This window comes from Podarcis pityusensis, assembly GCF_964106645.2.
Source record: "Podarcis pityusensis genome assembly, chromosome: 9".
NCBI classification, from domain to species: Eukaryota; Metazoa; Chordata; class Lepidosauria; order Squamata; family Lacertidae; genus Podarcis; species Podarcis pityusensis.
The window spans coordinates 8,956,362-8,975,742 of record NC_138034.1 but is presented as its reverse complement, the minus strand read 5'-3'; the positions used below and the strand labels follow the sequence as shown (position 1 = coordinate 8,975,742).

Sequence of the window (19,381 nt, the reverse complement as noted above, 5' to 3'; positions counted from 1 at the left end):
CTGCTTCCATATTACTGCTATCATATCATAGCATTGTGGAGTTGGAAGGGATCCCAAGGGTCATCTAGTCCAACCCCTGCAATGCAGGAATCTCAACTAAAGCATCCATGACAGATCGCCATCTAACATTTGCTTTAAAACCTCCACTGTCTTCCTTGAATACTTTTTAAAAAATGGCTTTTTACATGTCAAGTTTCACGTAGCCAAAAGATATATTTCCTAGATGATTCAATTGTCTTAAGAGTCTTGCCTCCCTTGAAGCCTGAAACGTAATTTGTATCTGACACATACACAACATCTTTGGCAATGTTTGTTGCTGTGGATTGCAACAAAGACCTTGGCAGTAAACAGGTACAGTGGTACCTCTGGTTATGAACTTAATTCGTTCTGGAGATCCGTTCTTAACCTGAAACCATTCTTAACCTGAGGTACCACTTTAGCTAATGGGGCCTCCCACTGCTGCCGCTGCACAATTTCTGTTCTCATCCTGAGGTAAAGTTCTTAACCCGAGGTACTACTTCTGGGTGAGTGGAGTCTGTAACCTGAGGTGTTTGTAACCTGAGGTACTACTGTAGTCCTTTTAGAGAATTAACATACAAGGCATCTTCTCCATTTCTCCATGGGTTGAATTCCAGGAGGGTGGCTGTGTTGCAGCAAGCACAAACAAGAGAGTCCTGTGAAACCCCAAAGACTAACTACCTCTTGCATGAGGCTTTATACTCTACAGCCAACTTCATCAAATGCATGAATGTAAAAGGAGTTTGCTGGATCAGGCCACTTCTTTAAATTGCTTGGCTGAGGAACGTGCGACTGTCCTTGCGTCAGCCAAGCAGTTTTACAGAGCCCCTGACCCACCAGTGGCTCATACAAGCCAGTGGCAGTGTGGGGGCTCCATGAAACTGCTCCACTGAGGGGAGCATGGTTGCTGCTCCCGTCAGCTGAGCAGTAAATTGAGCCCCCAGTCCGCCACTGGCTCATTCAGCTGGAGGGGGGGGGGCAGGAGGCCTCTTCCATCCCTCAACGAGCAGTTCAGTGAACCTCCACTGCTCATTGAATGAAGCACACATGAGCCTGAGAGGAACTGGGACTAATTCACTGTGTGAGGCTGGGCAATGTATCTCGGCTGCTTATCTAAGGTGGGAAGAAGCAGCTGAGATAAATTCCAGTCATCATGATATATCAGCGTGTAAGAAATAAATAAAATTGTCGCTTTTTCATGAAAAGTTAAAAGATCTCAGAGGCCTCAAACAGTTGCCAGATTTGAAAAGAAGTTTGCAACAGCTACCTAACCCGCAGGCTTGCTTGGAGGTTATCTTTACTGGTTTGAGGTTAGAACACCCGAAAGCAGAGCAGCTTGCTGCTAGAATGTGGTTTATCTAGACACCTCAGCATGCTTCAGCTGGGAAGAACTCGTGTACGTGTGGCTTTATCACTTGAGTAAATGTTGGAAAACTCGCCCCTCGGGAAAGGCTGGCCTCCCTCTCAGGTTCCCAGGGCTTGTTTACTGGTGACCTACCCTGGCTGGCATCCCCGCAGGTCCAGGGAGATCTTGATAGGTGACATCCCCCAGCGTGGAAGATGCACACCCCCTGTGCTCCTTGCATACCAGCAGGAGAAAGAAGAAAGTCAGAAAGTCTACATCATCTACGATTTATTTCTGTCTTTACATCTGTACAAAAACATGTCCGTTCAGCTCAGTCTTCTCCAAGGAACTCAGTAAGACTTCCTTCACATGCGCAAACGGAAGGTCTCATATTACACACAGAACAAATCCCTGTGAACCGTCCTGATAAGAACTGCCTGGTACATTCTTTCCCAGGACTAGTCACATCATGTGATGTCAACATCAAACTGCTTGTTTGCAGCTGCGTTGTACTCATATCCCAACAGTAAATGTGTGGAAGCACAGGAACATGCTTCCTTATTTGGGTAAATGTAATTAAGGGCAGAGACGCAGGTGGCGCTCTGGTTTAAACCACTGTGCTGCTTAGGCTTGCCGACCAAATGGTCGGTGGTTCGAATCCCAGTGACGGGGTGAGCTCCCATTGTTCGGTCCCAGCTCCTGCCAACCTAGCAGTTTGAAAGCACACTAGTGCAAGTAGATAAATAGGCGGGAAAGTAAATGGCATTTCCGTGCACTGCTCTGGTTTCTCCAGAAACATAGTCATGCTGGCCACATGACCTGGAAAAACTGTCTGCAGAAGTAGACAAACGCCGGCTCCCTTGGCCTGTAAAGTGAGATGAGCGCTGCAACCCCAGAGTCTTTCGTGACTCGACTTAACTGTCAGGTGTACCTTTACTTTTACCTAAGTCCTTGGATTTAGAGGAATAGGAGATGTCAACAGGATAGGAGAATTTCGTGTTTTAATTAGGTGCTTGTGATAGGCTGTGAACCTTGCACGTCCCAACCAATGGGAGGCAAGGGCGGGATTTGCGCTCAGATGAAGGGGTTTTACTGAAATTGGGTGTGCCTGCTTTGGACACCCATCCTTGCAATTATGTTTCTTGTGGTCACTACATAAACTTTTTTGCTGCTTCACCAACTTTGCTCCAATTTTATTTTGAGGGTCTCAGGACCCAGGGACTTGGGACCGGCGTTTTCATATCTCACAATCATATACAGGTATTTACAGGTACCTCATGTCGTCTCAGAGAGAACAGGAAAAGCAACAGCTATACACAACAGAAGTTCCCAGCAAGCTGTGCTGGAATGTAAACAGACATGTGACACACAACAGTTCCACACGTCTGCTGCTTAAGGTGGAATGGAAATGTCAACAGCAACGTCTCTCCCAAGCCTCTGCGGAGATCGCTCTCCCGCAACAGCATGGGGGAGAGTTGTGGCCCCCCCCAATGGCTGGCAGTGCGCAGCTATGGCCACCCCAACACTATCTGTGGTAATTTGGGGGCACTGGGTGGATATTTGCACCCCAGCGCCACATCTGCTAAAGATGGCCCTGTTGGCAAGGGATGTGCCATGGGGCCCTTGGGTGTGTTCTGCAGAACCCCAGGGGCCCCTGGACCCCTCATTGGGAACCGCTGCTGTAGAGCATTGTTATCACTGAATACAGTACTAATCTACTCAAACTATACAGTGTTATAAAATCAAACTCAAAAACAGTAAAAAATATAAAGGCAGAAATAAAAAAAAATCAGAAATGCACCACAATTCAGTAGCTATACAGTGGTACCTCAGGTTACAAACGCTTCAGGTTACAGACGCTTCAGGTTACAGACTCCGCTAACCCAGAAATAGTACCTCGAGTTAAGAACTTTGCTTCAGGATGAGAACAGAAATTGTGCAGTGGCGGTGCGGCGGCAGTGGGAGGCCCCATTAGCTAAAGTGGTGCTTCAGGTTAAGAACAGTTTCAGGTTAAGAACGGACCTCCGGAACGAATTAAATTCTTAACCCGAGGTACCACTGTAGTAGTGAAGACAAACCTAGTCCGTTAAGGAAAGTTCCCTTATAGCGCTAAAGATGCCAATTTGTTATGGTTTGCTTAAAAAAAAGAAAACAAATATTTGTTGGGAGTTAATTTGGTGTTCTTAATTTGGTAACCGTTGCAGGTAAAGTCTTTCCTTCTGGTTAATCACTTTTGATCCAGCAGGTAAGCATATACAGGGAGAATGGATGTGTATGTAGAACATAGGAAACTCTTATACTCTGTCGGACCATTGACACATCCAATTTTGGCTTGTCTCTGCTGACTGGCAGTGCCCCACTAAGCAGAGATATTTCCCACATTACGTTCTATCATATGTGGTGGACCTGTAAAAGGGTAAAAAAGTACTAGGAAATAAGCCATAATGAATTGGGGGGGGAAATGGTTAAAAGTACTTTTCCAAAAAAAGGAGTCCTTTTCGTTGGGGATAATTCAGACGGAAATTCCCAGGTGTCAAAAAGGTTATTTATGTATGCCACTACTGCGGCCCGTGTTTTGTTAGCTCAAAAATGGAAAGTGAGCGAGGTCCCAACCAAAGAAGAATGGCAACTTAAACTGATGGAATATGTGCAGCTTGCAGACCTAACATATAGAGTAAGGGAACAAGAAGAACATACGTTTAAAGAAGATTGGAAAATGTTTGTTGAACATATGGGGTGGAATTGTGTACACTTGAAAATGTTGGCAGCGTTAAGATAAATGCAAGAGCGTAAATAAGTTTTGATGAATGTAAGAATGGAATACGGAATGGTTTAGTTTATGTAAAATGTGCAGGGATTTACATTATGCAAAATGAGCCATGGAAAGAGAAGAAGGGAAGTCATTGATATTTTAAGGTTGTTTAAATGAATATTCTAAAAAGTAAAACAGAAAATTTAATAAAAATTTTTAGACCTATTAAAATGCTATGGATTGAACTTGGGCTTCAGCATTCTGTACAGTGGTACCTTGGGTTAAGAACTTAATTCGTTCTGGAGGTCTGTTCTTAAGCTGAAACTGTTCTTAACCTGAGGTACCACTTTAGCTAATGGGGTCTCCCGCTACCGCCACGCCGCTGCTGCACGATTTCTGTTCTCATCCTGAAGCAAAGTTCTTAACCCGAGGTACTATTTCTGGGTTAGCGGAGTCTGTAACCTGAAGCGTATGTAACCCGAGGTACCACTGTATTACCAAGCTACAGTCCTTTCCCAGAGGAAGGGAATGATGCACCCACTTGCCTTGCCTGAAGTCTGTGAATCCATTCACATTTATGTTCAAGGACAATGTAGGAAGTGCCTACAGAGTAAATACAGCACAATATATTATGGGCTGTCCCGTGAATCCACTGGATGACATCGCGGAAGAATGTTGCCTCAAGAGAGTGAGGGAAATTCTCAGGGATGATTCACACCCTGGCCGGCACTTTCTTGATCTCCTGCCCTCAGGCAGAAGATATAGAAGCATGATTAGTCGCACCAACAGGGTAAAGAACAGCTTCTATCCGTGGGCTGTTGGGCTGCTGAATGAAAAGATTTCTGACTTTCGGGTTTGGTGGGGAATTAAGACTAAGAGAGCTGAGTAGGGGGTGCTCGTGTAATCTCACTGTATACAAGTTGTAAGGTAAAGGTAAAGGGACCCCTGACCATTAGGTCCAGTCGTGACCGACTCTGGGGTTGTGGCGCTCATCTCGCTTTATTGGCCGAGGGAGCCGGCGTACAGCTTCTGGGTCATGTGGCCAGCATGACTAAGCCACTTCTGGCAAACCAGAGCAGCGCACAGAAACACCGTTTACCTTCCCACCGGAGCGTTACCTATTTATCTACTTGCACTTTGACTTGCTTTCGAACTGCTAGATTGGCAGGAGCAGGGACTGAGCAACGGGAGCTCACCCCATCGCAGGGATTCGAACCACCAACCTTCTGATCGGCAAGTTCTAGGCTCTGTGGTTTAACCCACAGCGCCACCCCATACAAGTTGTACAAGTGACAATAAAGTATTTCAAATTTCATTTTTTAAAAATGTAAACTGTATATGTGATTGGTATCCTGCATTTTGCAGGTGACACATCATTAGGATAGTGCAGTATAAGGAGGTTGAATGAGGTCAGTGCCAAACAATGTGGTCAAAGCCAGGTTCCTGCAAGGCGTGATCCACCCACCCTGATTAAGTGACTGTATCTCTAACCATTCATGTTCAACAGAAAAACACACCTGCAGATTTTAAGGAACATTTCATTGCTGTCTTCTGCAGCTGTAGATAATTTTGACCCAAATTCTACCATGTTTCATTAGCATACCCCATTAGGAAACGGTCGTAATTTAACATCGCTATTGAAATCAAATACCCTCGTAAGGTTTCTGACCTCCTGTAGTAAAGTCTGATGGGATTAACAAGAAGGGCTTGTCCTCATCTGCCTTTGCCTTCTCTTTAAAGTCAAGGATTTTGATCTGAACCTGTTAAATGTGATACTCTGAAGATAAAACTAAGTACTGGATTAGTAAAGCGGTCATTAAATGATCCCTTATCTGTGGGTAAGCAGGCATTTGGAGAAATTGAATAGGGTTACAGTAGCTGGAGAAGAAGTAGTGGCTAAGAAGAGAATTTGCTGGGAGCCAGGAAGTTCCAGTTCAAATCTCATTCCACACAACCCATTTTAGGCAAGACTATTATCTCACCAAGGGACGCGGGTGGCGTTGTGGGTTAAACCACTGAGCCTAGGACTTGCCGATCAGAAGGTCAGTGGTTCGATTCCCTGGGACGGGGTGAGCTCCCGTTGCTCAGTCCCAGCTCCTGCCAACCTAGCAGTTCGAAAGCATGTCAAAGTGCAAGTAGATAAATAGGTACCGCTCCGGCGGGAAGGTAAACGGCATTTCCGTGCGCTGCTCTGGTTCACCAGAAGCGGCTTAGTCATGCTGGCCACATGAGCGCCGCAACCCCAGAGTCGTTCGCAACTGTCAGGGGCCCTTTACCTTTACCTTTACATATCTTCAGAGTAAAACAGAGAAAAGTATTGTGAAACTGAAGTTGTCTGCATTGCTGAATCCTATCCACTCACCCCCTTTAGCTCGTGTTCTTTTTTCAGAAAAGTAAAACTGTTATTCCATTTTTATTGAGAAGTTCTGGAAATTGCTTTACAATATTTTCATATACATTTGTTATTTTTGTTGGTTTTTTAAAAAATATTTTGTGTTAATAATGGATATATCACAATAAAGAATGTTCACTAAAATACTGCAAGCAAAATATTGCGTATCTTCACCCTTCACTTTTAACTGTGAATTATGCATATTTTGGAAACCAAGAAGAAAAAAACTTATTTTGTGTCTGAATTTAAATGTCTCTTTAAATGTACAGTATGTGATTTCATTCAGCTGAATATTCCTAACAGAGAACAACAACAGAACTTTCTTTATGCCACATTGAAACAGGGGAGGGGGAGCATAAAAATCTTTCTGCAAGTTAGCTCCTACTTTTACTTGTTTTGGAAACCAAAAGTGAACAAGTCTTCATCCCCCCAGGGATGTTTTGAGTAAGTTTAAAGTGTAGCAACTGTTTTGGTGTTGTGAGGTAGGGAGGTATTTACTTATCCTGGGGAGTAAATACTGTACCAGTCTGGGATCTTATAAGACATTATCCAGCTAACATTAGTCATGGTTAAGTTTGATTGAAACCGGTGGAATGAGTTGGTTGAGAAGCCTGTTAGCATTGCTGCAGAATTAAGCTCTCACCTAACAATAAGAGGGGCAGGTAGACAAAATACAATTTTGGGTTGCCGTATTTCAAACAGTGGAAATCCGGACAATTGTTGAGCCTTTTTGGCAAAATCAGGGTGGGGGGGGCGTTTTTGAGCTATTTTTATGGAAAATTGGCAGAAACAGCACTACCAACATGGGCTGCCATTACTACAAGGATCCATTATTGAAGAATCCGCAGAGGATAATGAAAGTTACTCCCCATGCAATTCCTCCCTCCCTCCCCCGGACAAAAAAAGAGGAGATTGGTATGTTCCATTTAATTTGAAGCAGGAAAACACTGATATAAAACAAAAGGTTTGATTACAGGAATGCAGTTTCTTTCTTTCCCTCCCACCAAACACACACACATTATAAATATGATGCTGCTGTTCAAAGTTACAAGACAGAAGGGGGTACAGTAATTTTTAAGCTTCTTGTTTGTCTTCATATTCCCAAACTTGCGCCCTCCAGATGTTTTGAAGAAGGGAATTATAGTCCAAAACAGCTGCAGGGTGATAAGCTAGGGGAGGCTGATCCACAGTTGTGGTATTTTGCAAATGATCCAGTTCTCCTTATCTATTTCTGACGAAGAGTTTTAATTAAGCTTTTGTGCCAAAGGTTGATTGTATGTTAATCAGCTCAAACAAACCAGAACCTGAGAATCTTGAGGTGCATCTACGGTTTATTTTTAGATTCAGAGTCAGCGGTGAGGTGAAATTAAGATTCTGTATCTCAGCTGCTCAAAAGCTGGAGGCATGTTTATGTTACACTCAGTGAGGCGGCATTTGGGATGAGTATTACCATGCAAATCAAATTGATAGTCAATAGCAAATAATGCCATTTCTGTTTCTTAATTATCTCCAGAATTTATGGAATATTTATTTATTTGTTGAATTTGTATCCTCACCTTTGTCTCCAAGGAGTCCAAAGTGGTGTTCTTAGTTCTCTTCCCTCCCCATTTAATCCCACAACAAGCCTGTGAGGTAAGTTAGGCTGAGACTTAGTGACTGGTCCAAGGTCACCTAGTAGACTGAGTTGGGAGTTGAACTCTGGTCTGCCAGGTGCTATTCTAAGGTTACCAGATGTCCCTGTTTCCCGGGGGCCAGTCCCCGGATTTACAAATCAGTTCCCTGACAAAATCCACCTGTTTAGTAGGAAGTTGAAAAGTGTCCTCGGATTCACTGAAAAAAATCTGGTAACCTTATGCTAGTCCAACAGTCTAACCACTACACCACACTGGGTGACTCCAAACACGATCACTTGTAGGTGACCCAATGAAAATCATGAAGTATACAGTGGTACCTCGGGTTACATACACTTCAGGTTACAGACTCCGCTAACCCAGAAATAGTACCTTGGGTTAAGAACTTTGCTTCAGGATGAGAACAGCAATTGTGCTCCAGTGGCACGGTGGCAGCGGGAGGCCCCATTAGCTAAAGTGGTGCTTCAGGTTAAGAACAGTTTCAGGTTAAGAACGGACCTCCGGAACGAATTAAGTACTTAACCCGAGGTACCACTGTAATTTGCTTTTCAAACTCCCAGTAGCTGTGGAACTGATTGTGTTCATTCTGGCATGAGTCTTACCTCTTTATTGAACATATGAATCTGAACTGAGTCAGACTGCCCAGCGTAGCGATAGCTTCTTTGGTACTGCTATCTGAGATCCTTTATTATTATTATTTTTCCAACACGTTTTGACTTTTTCTTAAATACAGTTGTACAAGAGCAACTGTTTTTTCATTTTCCTCACTGCGCCGTCTGGCATTTGGATTGGTGGCTTTGATTGTGGCTTGGATAGCAAGCTGCTGCTCTTTCCACAATTATCTTCCGATTCTTGGGTGAAACATTGCGAGCAATCTCTGCACAATAGGACTTGTTGCTCATCATCAGCACCTCCAGCTCTTTGACGTTGTGGACGAGGAACTTTCCGAATCCTAAAGGCAACATGTGCTTTGTCTTCTTACTTCTACCATACCCAATGCTGGGCGTCAAGATTTGGCCCCTGAACCGTCTGTTGTCAATAACTCTGGGCTTCAGCCAGTTACACTGAATTTTGACACAGCGATCAGATTGATGGTGGATGAACTTCTTGGTCCTCTTCTTGACGATCTTGGGCTTGATGAGGGGTCTGAGGGCCGGCATAGTGTTTGCTGAAGAATGGCAGCACCCATGCAAGGAGTGAGCATGTAGAGAAAGCTGAGATCCTTTTTATTTAAGATTCCAAGGGTAGATCCCAAGTTCGTTCAAAACATGAACTTCAGCTCTTAGCTTCATGTACTCCCCTAAAAGTGCTTAAACTACCACTTCTGATTTCTCTAGTTCCGTAAGCAGGTCTGTAGTTTTGACCTGGAAACTCTCATATTCAAGGCAAGAATAACACCCCTAAGAGCAGTGGTCTTCAGATTGTGTTCCATGAACCCTGAAGCTCCTCAGAACCTTATTAGGGTGTTTGTCACAATAATAATAATATTAAATATTATTATTATTATTATTATTATTATTATTATTATTATTACCCCACCCATCTGGCTGGGTTTCCCCAGCCACTCTGGGCGGCTTCCAACAAAATATTAAAATACAGTAATGCATCATGCATTAAAAGCTTCCCTAAACAGGACTGCCTTCAGATGTCTTACAAAAGTCTAGTAGTTGTTTTTTTCTTTGACATCTGGTGGGAGGGTGTTCCACAGGGCAGGTGCCACTATCGAGAAGGCCCTCTGCCTGGTTCCCTGTAACTTTGCTTCTCACAGTGAGGGAATCGCCAGAAGGTCCTCGGCGCTGGACCTAAGTGTCCGGGCAGAACGATGGGGGTGGAGATGCTACTTCACGATTAGCAACAATGAAAAAGCTCTTCTCTGGTGTAGGAAAAGAAAACCACTACTAGATATGTGAAATATGTGGTTCTTTTGGAATTAAATAGTAGCTGAGCCAGGAAGAGAATCGGGATTGGGACCAAACATTTTTATTTTCATGCTGATGAACCGCCACCTTGCTGTGGGAGCGCAATTGTTCTCTGTGCCAAATTGATATGAAATATCAACTTTAGGACTGCAATATGTGTGTGTGTGTGTGGGGGGGGAGATATTTACACGCTTTCTGTTTTGTACCATGCTCCTGATATTCAGTCCCAGTAACTGCTCTGTAAAAACAACAAAACACAACCCAGATATGGGAAATGAGATCATCCATTTCACGTATTGGGATGCCAACTTGAATAAAATATTGTGGGGTGGGGAGTTAACCCCTGTCCCACATAATCACATGACAGGCACACCCACACCATTTGAATGGCAATGCCCATCAACTTTAGGGCCCCCGGCGCCCTCAGATATTTTATTGGGGGGCTGAAGGGACCTTGGCCTCTAGGAGTTTGCTGTTATGTCAGGTATTGTCTACTGAGCATAATCCAAAATCCACAGCTGCTGAGAAGTGTTGAATGTATTATTGGGTATATTCTCAGTTTATTCAAGTAAACTGTTCCAATATAAACTTGGTGTGTGCATCAGAATCCTGGAGAGTCGTTGGGAATCGTTGGAACAGCATAGGAAGTGGAGGGGCTGCAAAAGATTTGCAAAAAATCATTTCCCTCCCCCTTCTGTTTGCAGAAGCCTCCATTACACCAAATAGCCTTTCTGTAGCTGGTGGGCCCCAACTGGAAACAACCAAAGGACTTGAAAGTAAATTTTAGTTTTCTAAAGATCTAATGATCCAGTCATGGTTCCATCCTGAAGGGTATTCTGTCTGGCCACTCAAGCCTGTACTGCTTCATTTTGAGTGCATTAAGAATTTCAATTAATTTCCACCTCATCAGCAGAACGGAAAACGATCATGAAAGCTATGAACATTTTGAGCATCAGTCCAGGTGATGTTGCCAAACCAAACTGGCAAGACTAAAGCAATCAGTCAGCTGTCAAGCCACGGCACTGGTGAGGTGCAATTCATAATGTTCACCATCTGCGTCTAAAAGCATTTTCACAACCTGTGTTTAGATTTGCTTTGGGGGATAAGCTTTAAATCTCCTCTTTGAAAGTCACTGACCTAATGCACCGTGTTTCAGTTGCTCTGCTGAGGACCATATGCTTCTGATGGAAAGTATTTAAAACTGGGCTGTTGATATGTTGAAAAAGCAACGGAGGGAGATTAAGCAAAGCTAATTGAGCCGAGTCCATCATTTGAGAATTAAGCTGCAATAATTACAATGACTATAGCATCTTTAGAGATGGGTACTAAAACTAAGTAGGGCTTCCGAAGCATTACTTGAGCATCATTGAGGGATGGGACTGAAAGTGTATATTCTACTTACTTTTGTGCCCCAAACTCATGCAAACATATGTTGTCATTGAAATCACCACCACCACCCAACCCATGTATTTTTGCCCCAAAATTTTTTATTGGTTCTTACAATATCAACGACAAACAAAAACATGAGACAAAACATAACAAACATAAATCATAACCTTATTCAAAATAACAGTTATTTACTTTGTAGGACGACTTCCTCGTTTCCCCTTAGTTGAATTTCATTGCATATCCTTATAACGGTTTTCCAAATCCCAATTTTAATACCCTTTAAATTAAACATTAACATCCTTAAATCTTCTCCTTCTTGTATCAAACATATTATTTTATCAGTTAACATAAATACAATCCTAAACCCATTAAGTATCTGGACGCTATTTCCTGTTATTTTAGTTTAACAAATTTAGCTAAATAATCATTGAATTTCTTCCATTCTTCGTGGTGTTCCTCCTCCTTCTGGTCGCGGACTCTTCTGGTTGGATCGGCTAGCTCCATAAAATCCATCATCTTCATCTGCCATTCTTCTACTGTTGGTAATTCTTGAGTTTTCCACTTTTTAGCTAACAAAATACGAGCCGCAGTTGTGGCATACAAAAATAGATTCACATCTTTCTTGAGCAGTTCCGAACCTGTTATTCCGAGAAGAAAGGCCTCTGGTTTCTTTATAAATGTATATTTCAACATTTTTTTCAATTCATTATAAATCTTTTCCCAGAAGTCTTTCACCTTGGAGCAGGTCCACCACATATGAAAGAATGTTCCTTCCTTTTCTTTACATTTCCAACATGTATTATCACAATTATGATACATCTTTGCTAATTTTACAGGAGTCAAATACCATCTATACATCATTTTCATAATATTTTCCTTTAACAAAGTACATGTGGTGAACTTCACCCCTTTCTTCCACAATCTTTCCCAGTCCTCAAACATTATATTATGTCCTAAATCTCTAACCCAATCTATCATCACCGATTTAACTTGTTCATCTTTCGTATGCCACTCCAGCAAAAGCTTGTACATTTTAGATAAGTTTTTACCTTCAGTATCTAACAACTCCATCTCCAACTTAGATTTTTCCAAGGCAAAACCATTTTTCTTATCCAGTTTATACAATTTGTTAATCTGGTGGTAATGTAGCCAATTTAGCTTATCTTTAATTTGCTCAAATGGTCTTAATTTATAACCTTCCTCTTCCTCTATCAATAAGTCATAATATCTCAACCATTTGGTATCCATATTTAATTTTTTCTGGGCCTTTGCCTCCATTGGTGAAAGCCATCTGGGCGTTTTTCTTTCTAAAAGGTCTTTGTATTTTATCCAAACATTATACAACGATTTCCTGATTATATGATTTTTAAATGCTTTATGGGCTTTTACTTTATCATACCACAAATATGCATGCCAACCAAACACATTATCAAATCCCTCCAAATCTAGTAAATCTGTATCTTCTAATTTCATCCATTCTTTAATCCAACAAACCACCCAACCCATGTAAGCTATGTGGGTGCATCTTTACATTTTGCATATTTTGTTGACAATGCAGCAACTGGCACAGCAATAGTTTTAACTAGCTAAATGATGGCAGAGGGAAGCTGTAGCAGAGGTGGGGGCACATTTTGTTTCCACTGCTAAAATCCAGAACATCAGTTTGCATTTCTTAGTGCAGAAAGAATTGATCAGATGTGTAGAGATCTTTCCTATTCTACTTAATTCAAGAGGGTTCTGGAAGCTTCTCTGTGTGAAAGAAACAAGCGGAAGGTTCATGATGTTTGGGTTATTCCTTCAGAGAAGCTGAGTACAGCTGGCTTAAACTGGTTCTGTTACCTCTTTCTGTCAAGGTCATGCTGACTATAAAAGTGAGGCCAGAAGGAGCCTGGGTCTTAACTTTCTCTTTCTAGCTCTATTCCTTCTGGTGTGGTGCTCTGTACATAGTATGCTTAGTGTTAAGGTTTAGGCTTATTATAAGTTATTGTAAGTTTCAGTTAAGTCTGCTGCAACTGGATTTCTTACGAACAGTGCAAATCCTGGATATATTGGATTTGTGACCCTGATGCTCATTTGCCTTCAGTAGCTGTAAAGCTCTGCTGGATGAAATAGAATTGCCTCTGGTCTATTTTTGGGGGAATACTGCAACGTGTTTAAGTTTTTACTCTGCTCTGGAATCTACTCTGGATCAATATTGAGTAGAATTTACATATCACATTTCACATAGGAATATAGCGGAAGCGCTGTGTAGGGGCCCAAACTCACTCTTTAAGCTGCTCCCTTTTTGTCAAACCCCATCCTGGATTAAGTTTTTTTGGTTGACATCCTACCCCAGATAGGCAGGCACTTGCTTCTGAGGCTACCCTGATCTAAAGGCACTCAGATTGCCTTTAAAGTCCAGTATGAGATGACGGCTCTCTGGGAGTAGGGTGGAATGGGAGCTGAGCTCCAGCAGCACACAGTCAGCATGATTAACCAAATTTTGTATTTTCCTGTGTGTGTTATATGCATACCTCTGTATGTAATAACGCTTCATACATTTGTGACAAATGGGATTATCTTAATAGATGGTCCTGGTTGCGGGCAGGCTCTCAATCTGGTTCCCCCCACCCTGGCGTAGGTGGAGCTATCACACACACACCAGGGAGGCACCACAATTACCCAATCATGTCAAAGAGTGATAGTGGGGGAAAGTATAAAAGCAGCGCGATGTGTGCTTGGCTCCTGCTTCACGTTGCTGAGCACCCACCCACCCTCCCTTTAATTTAGCCTTGCTTTGGACTTTGGTTGGTTGCCCGGCTTGAGTCAGGGGCCGGGTAGGAATTTGTCCATTTGGCAAATTGGCATGGGCCACTTGGTTTTTGCCTACCTCTTAGCAATCATCACAACTTTGTAAGGTTTGGCGGTTAGGCATTGGCTTATTGTTGAATGGGGGAGGGGAGGTCGACCATTGCCTGCACCTTCAGTGTCAAGGGTATTCCATTAAAGGAAGCTGGGGCCTGGATCTTGTCCGAAGTCCGCTTGAAGGGTGAGGGCCATGCCAGGCCTCTGGGAACACCAGGGGAGATGCAGGCCGGTTCCCCCGAAGCAATTTCCCTTTGGGTGGTTTACCCTTACAGACTTCCTGCAAAGGGGACAGGAGTCAGATATAGTCCTACCAATGCCTAAGCCAATACTGCTCTCATTCCTGTAATCAATAAAGTTGTGGCCAAATTTTTGCCCAAAAACCTTAAACAAAATATCCGTGTCTGTGTGAATTTATTTATCTTAATGGGGGGTCAGCTTGAGGGTCTTGCCACGCAAGTATTGTGTGATGAATTTGAATCAAGCACCCCAATTTATTCTTCTGATGCTGGAGTATTTTGCACAACCTCCAAGGCATCAAGAAATTGGTAATAGCCCTTTAGCAACAAGCTACCTATCCTATCCACAGGTAGGAACTTGATCACATGTGTTCATTTAGATGCATAGCCTTTCCTCTCCACATAGATCATGGTCAAAGTTGTACAAAGATAAATGACTGGATTCAGAGTCTTAGGGTCGGTTCACACACTTACTGAATCTTACTAATGCAGGCAGCTACTAAACAGAACCACGTAAGTGTGTTACTGTGCTTATGATGATATGGGAATTGCAGGTGTTTCATGAAGTTTATATCCATGCATCAGTATGTCCAGCTGTGTGACTTTTCCTTTTTTTATTTCTTGAGACAGGATTGGCACTTTAGGTGTCTGCATGTACCACTCTCTGTGCACAACATCTGCATTGCCCATTACTCCATACCTTCAGTATGTGTGTTTGTGTACTTGCGTGATTGCGGCTCACTTCATTTGAACTAAGAATATTGTGCAAAGTGGCTCCAAGTGAAGAAAATAGGGAAGCTATTGAGATGAAAGATTCCTTCTTTCTCTCTCTAAGAATTGGTGTATGGGAGAACTGTAGAATTTCTCTCCTCCCACTTACTCATTCTATTCCCCCCTCCCCCCCCAAAAAAATAACCTCAGCTCCTCTTGGATAGATTTCACTGGGTGACCTGAGCAATTCTGTTAGCCAGCTCTTCTGACACTACCCTTCCTGTCCCAAACTGCCAAACGTTAGTTGGCATTCCATTCTGTTGTTCTTTATTTTTGCCCAAAGGTTTTGCTTTCGTGCAAAGATGCCATCAACACTTGCTCCCTGGCCTGACGCCATTTTGTATCTGGTATGATACTCTCATTTATATGTTGTTTCAAAGTTCATATAGACCAACTGGTGGAAAGTCAGAAACTGGCACAGTTTAGAACATGGCTAAGAGTCAGAAAGAGAGTGTAGACCTTAAAGGACACTCAGATCCATCATAATGGAGGAATAAGTCTCAGGGATGCCCACACGCTTGACCATACCACACTTTCTAGGCAGAAAGTGACGTCTAAGGGCAGTACTTTTGTCAAAGCCACTTCCGAAGTGGAGAGGAGGTGGAGTTGCGGGCTTCATGCCCTCTCCACGTGCATAGGGACTGGCTCTCAGCCCCCATGCGAATGAGGGATTCCCTGGCCGCGTCATCCCCTGGCCAGCCAATCGGCTGGCCTGGGGGTGGCGTGGCTTACTCTATTTATCACTGGCACGGCTGGGGATCTCCCTCTTTTGCCGCCTCAGCTCAGCTCATTGGGTTTCCCACCCTCCCGCCCTTAAGGTTTTCCTTTGACCTTGCTATGGACCTCGGTTGGTCGCCGTTAAGGGGCCTGGTAGGATTTTTTTCCACTTGGCTAATTGGCACCAGCCAACTTGGTTTTCCACCTACCTCATAGCAAATCGTCACAACTTCCTTGGCATTGGCGGTTAGGCATTGGTAAGTGTATTGTTATGTAGATGGGGGGAGGAAGCATCATCACCTCCCCTGCATAATGATGGGTAGTCCGGTAAAGGATTCCGGGGGTCGTGGCCCTGTCCGAAGCCTATGGAGGTGAGGGCCTAAGGCACGCCCCCAAGCGGTGACCCCGGGGGAGTTCCTAGTTGATGTGCATCAGCAGGTCTCCCCCTACTGGTGGCTAACCGTTCCCAGACTTCAGGCAAACAGGCTGAAGCCGGATAGTCGGTTAGGACCAATCACCTGTAACCAATAAAGTTGTGGCCATTTTTAGCCCATTAGCCTAAATAATCGTGTCCTGCGTCTTTATTTCCACCGGGGGGAGGCGGGAACTCGCCACACAATCTGTACTTAGATGTTTCCTTTTCCCACGACACACCCTTCTCTTTCAATCCAGATTCAGGAAGACCTCAAGACGTCAACCACATGTCTCTGGGAACCCCACATACAGAACATGAGGGAAACAGCCTGCTGTCATTACTCAGCAACTGGCATGTTGCCTCTAACCCTAGAGGTTGTATACAGCCATCATAACTAGCAGCTATTAATACCTTTATCCTCCATGGATTTATCCTGGCCTCTTCTAATGGCGCGATGTAATCGAGATGGCCTGACCTTTTCTACGTAGTTTAGTAGAATACATTAGATCCCACTTAACCACAGATGTCTTGATCATCATTTGCCAGACTAAGCTGGTAGCTTAGAGAAGGATCTGCAAAGGAAGAACTAGGTTTTAGAATAATGTTTCTGTTTGGTGACATTTGAATAAAGACCTGTGATTCCCCCCGCCCCCATTCCCTGTTTGGTGTTTGTCTCACTTACCCTGTTTCTCCCAGTGGTTTGGGTTGCAGTCTTGATGTATACTGAGAAGAAGCTTTTACTGAGTGGTGGATTTGTTATCGATATTTGTCACTCTACATCCTGGCCATTGAATTGCTCATAATCTTAGGGAAGTTTTTAATATTTAATGCTGTATTGTTTTTAACACTTGATTGGAAGCCTCCCAGAGTGGCTGGGGAAACTCAGCCAGATGGGTGGGGTGTAAATAATAATAATAATAATAATTATTATTATTATTATTATTATTATTTATTAGACACATAGGCTACACTAGAAAGGAACCAACAATCCATTTCTTCCCTTTATACCCACCTTACTACAGGAATGCTAAATCAGGGTTGAGCCCAAATTTCTAAGAAAAATGATAGAATTTATGAGTTGTTCAGTTAAATACATGACCACTCTGGTCCATGGGCTATAAAATGTGTTTTGTGTGAAATGGATACAACTACAATGGTACCTCAGGTTAAGTACTTAATTCGTTCCGGAGGTCTGTTCTTAACCTGAAACTGTTCTTAACCTGAAGCACCACTTTAGCTAATGGGGCCTCCTGCTGCCGCCGCGCCGCCAGAGCACAATTTCTGTTCTCATCCTGAAGCAAAGTTCTTAACCCGAGGAAATATTTCTGGGTTAGTGGAGTCTGTAACCTGAAGCGTATGTAAGCTGAAGCGTATGTAACCCGAGGTACCACTGTACTGGAAATGCCAGGAATACAAATATGTGGCTACAATAACCACCAACACCCTCCCAGTACAGGTAGAATCCAAAGGACCAGAGTGGACTATACAACTTAAGGCAGTTGGGGGGTGGGGTATGCCACAGGTGAAGGAAGAGGGGGGAAGAGTTCTTCCCCATGGCAGCGAAGATAACTCTTCCTGGTGGCATTCGCAATGTTCCTTTCAGAAACCCCCTGAGAAGGTCACTCTCCTACATGATATCATTCCTAGATGGCTTCTGTGGGGTGAAAAAAATGATGGCTGCTTCGAGGAGCTGTCTTTGCAAAACTGGGAGTGACAGAAAAAATGGGAGAGATGAAATTATCCCCTCAATGACCCCCCCCCCCATTTAAGCTGAAACTACTCATCTGATAATCTTTTGTTCAGTTTAATGAAAACGCTGGGTCCTTCCAGATGAACTGTTTATTGAGAATTCAGCCTGACTTGCTTGCAGGGAAGTCTAATGATGTTGCATCAAAGCAAGCGCAATCCCACACTTTCTAGTGCGTTTTCCTGTCACTTTCCCTCCCGCAAAAGTCTGATCCTTTTGCACAAAACTTCCCAATCAAGTACAATTATGCAATCTGGGTATGTGGATATGTGATTGAAAATCACCCACCTGAAAATAGTGACAGTCTGGAAATGCCCTGTCGTTTAGTCGTGTCTGACTCTTTGTGACCCCATAGACCAGAGCACGCCAGGTACTCCTGTCTTCCATTGCCTCCCACAGTTCAGTCAAACTCATGCTGGTAGCTTCGAGAACACTATCCAACCATCTTGTCCTCTGTCGTCCCCTTCTCCTTGTGCCCTCCATCTTTCCCAACATCAGGGTCTTGTTCAGGGAGTCTTCTCTTCTCATGAGGTGGCCAAAGTATTGGAGTCTCAGCTTCACGATCTGTCCTTCCAGTGAGCACTCAGGGCTGATTTCCTTAAGAATGGATAGGTTTGATCTTCTTGCAGTCCATGGGACTCTCAAGAGTCTCCTCCAGCACCATAATTCAAAAGTATAAATTCTTCAGTGATCAGCCTTCTTTATGGTCCAGCTCTCACTACCATACATCACTACTGGGAAAGCTAGTGTTGGGGTTATCTACAGAAGAACTACCGTAAGTAGAACAATGGAGAGCATTGGCCCAAAGCTGATGTTCTTCCATTCATTTCTCTTCCCCACCCCATCAGAGAAATCTGAATGGCCTCATACTTGCTTCATGCCTCCAGTGCTCCATCTGCTCTATTTCATGGTAATGTTTGACGAGTACCGTCTGAATCAATATCCGGGTTATGGGGTTGTGTAGTATCCTTTGCCAAATGGCCCTGTAGTCACATATGGGCATGAGGAATGATGGTGTTCCAAATACTGAAATATAGCTCATAGTTACCAGTGTTGCAAGCCAATAATATAGTTAGTAACTGTTCTCTACATTTCCAAACTTGGAAGAGTTGCAAAGTTTGTAGATATCAGCTTCTGTGTTCAGTCAACCCTATTGAAAAACCACAACTGTGATCATTAATGCTGTTCACTTCTCCACTTCT

General features: G+C 43.4%; 1 protein-coding gene and 1 pseudogene across 11 annotated transcripts in view; one reads left to right on the top strand and one right to left on the bottom strand.

Annotated features, from left to right (window-relative positions):
• Positions 1-19,381, top strand: part of KCNIP4 (potassium voltage-gated channel interacting protein 4) — a 411,322-nt gene that overhangs the window by 231,443 nt on the left and 160,498 nt on the right. The gene's annotated exons all lie outside the window — the stretch shown is intronic.
• LOC308484929 (large ribosomal subunit protein eL32 pseudogene) lies at positions 8,903-9,346 on the bottom strand (annotated as a pseudogene). Its single transcript has one exon. The product of its transcript is annotated as a large ribosomal subunit protein eL32 pseudogene (transcript).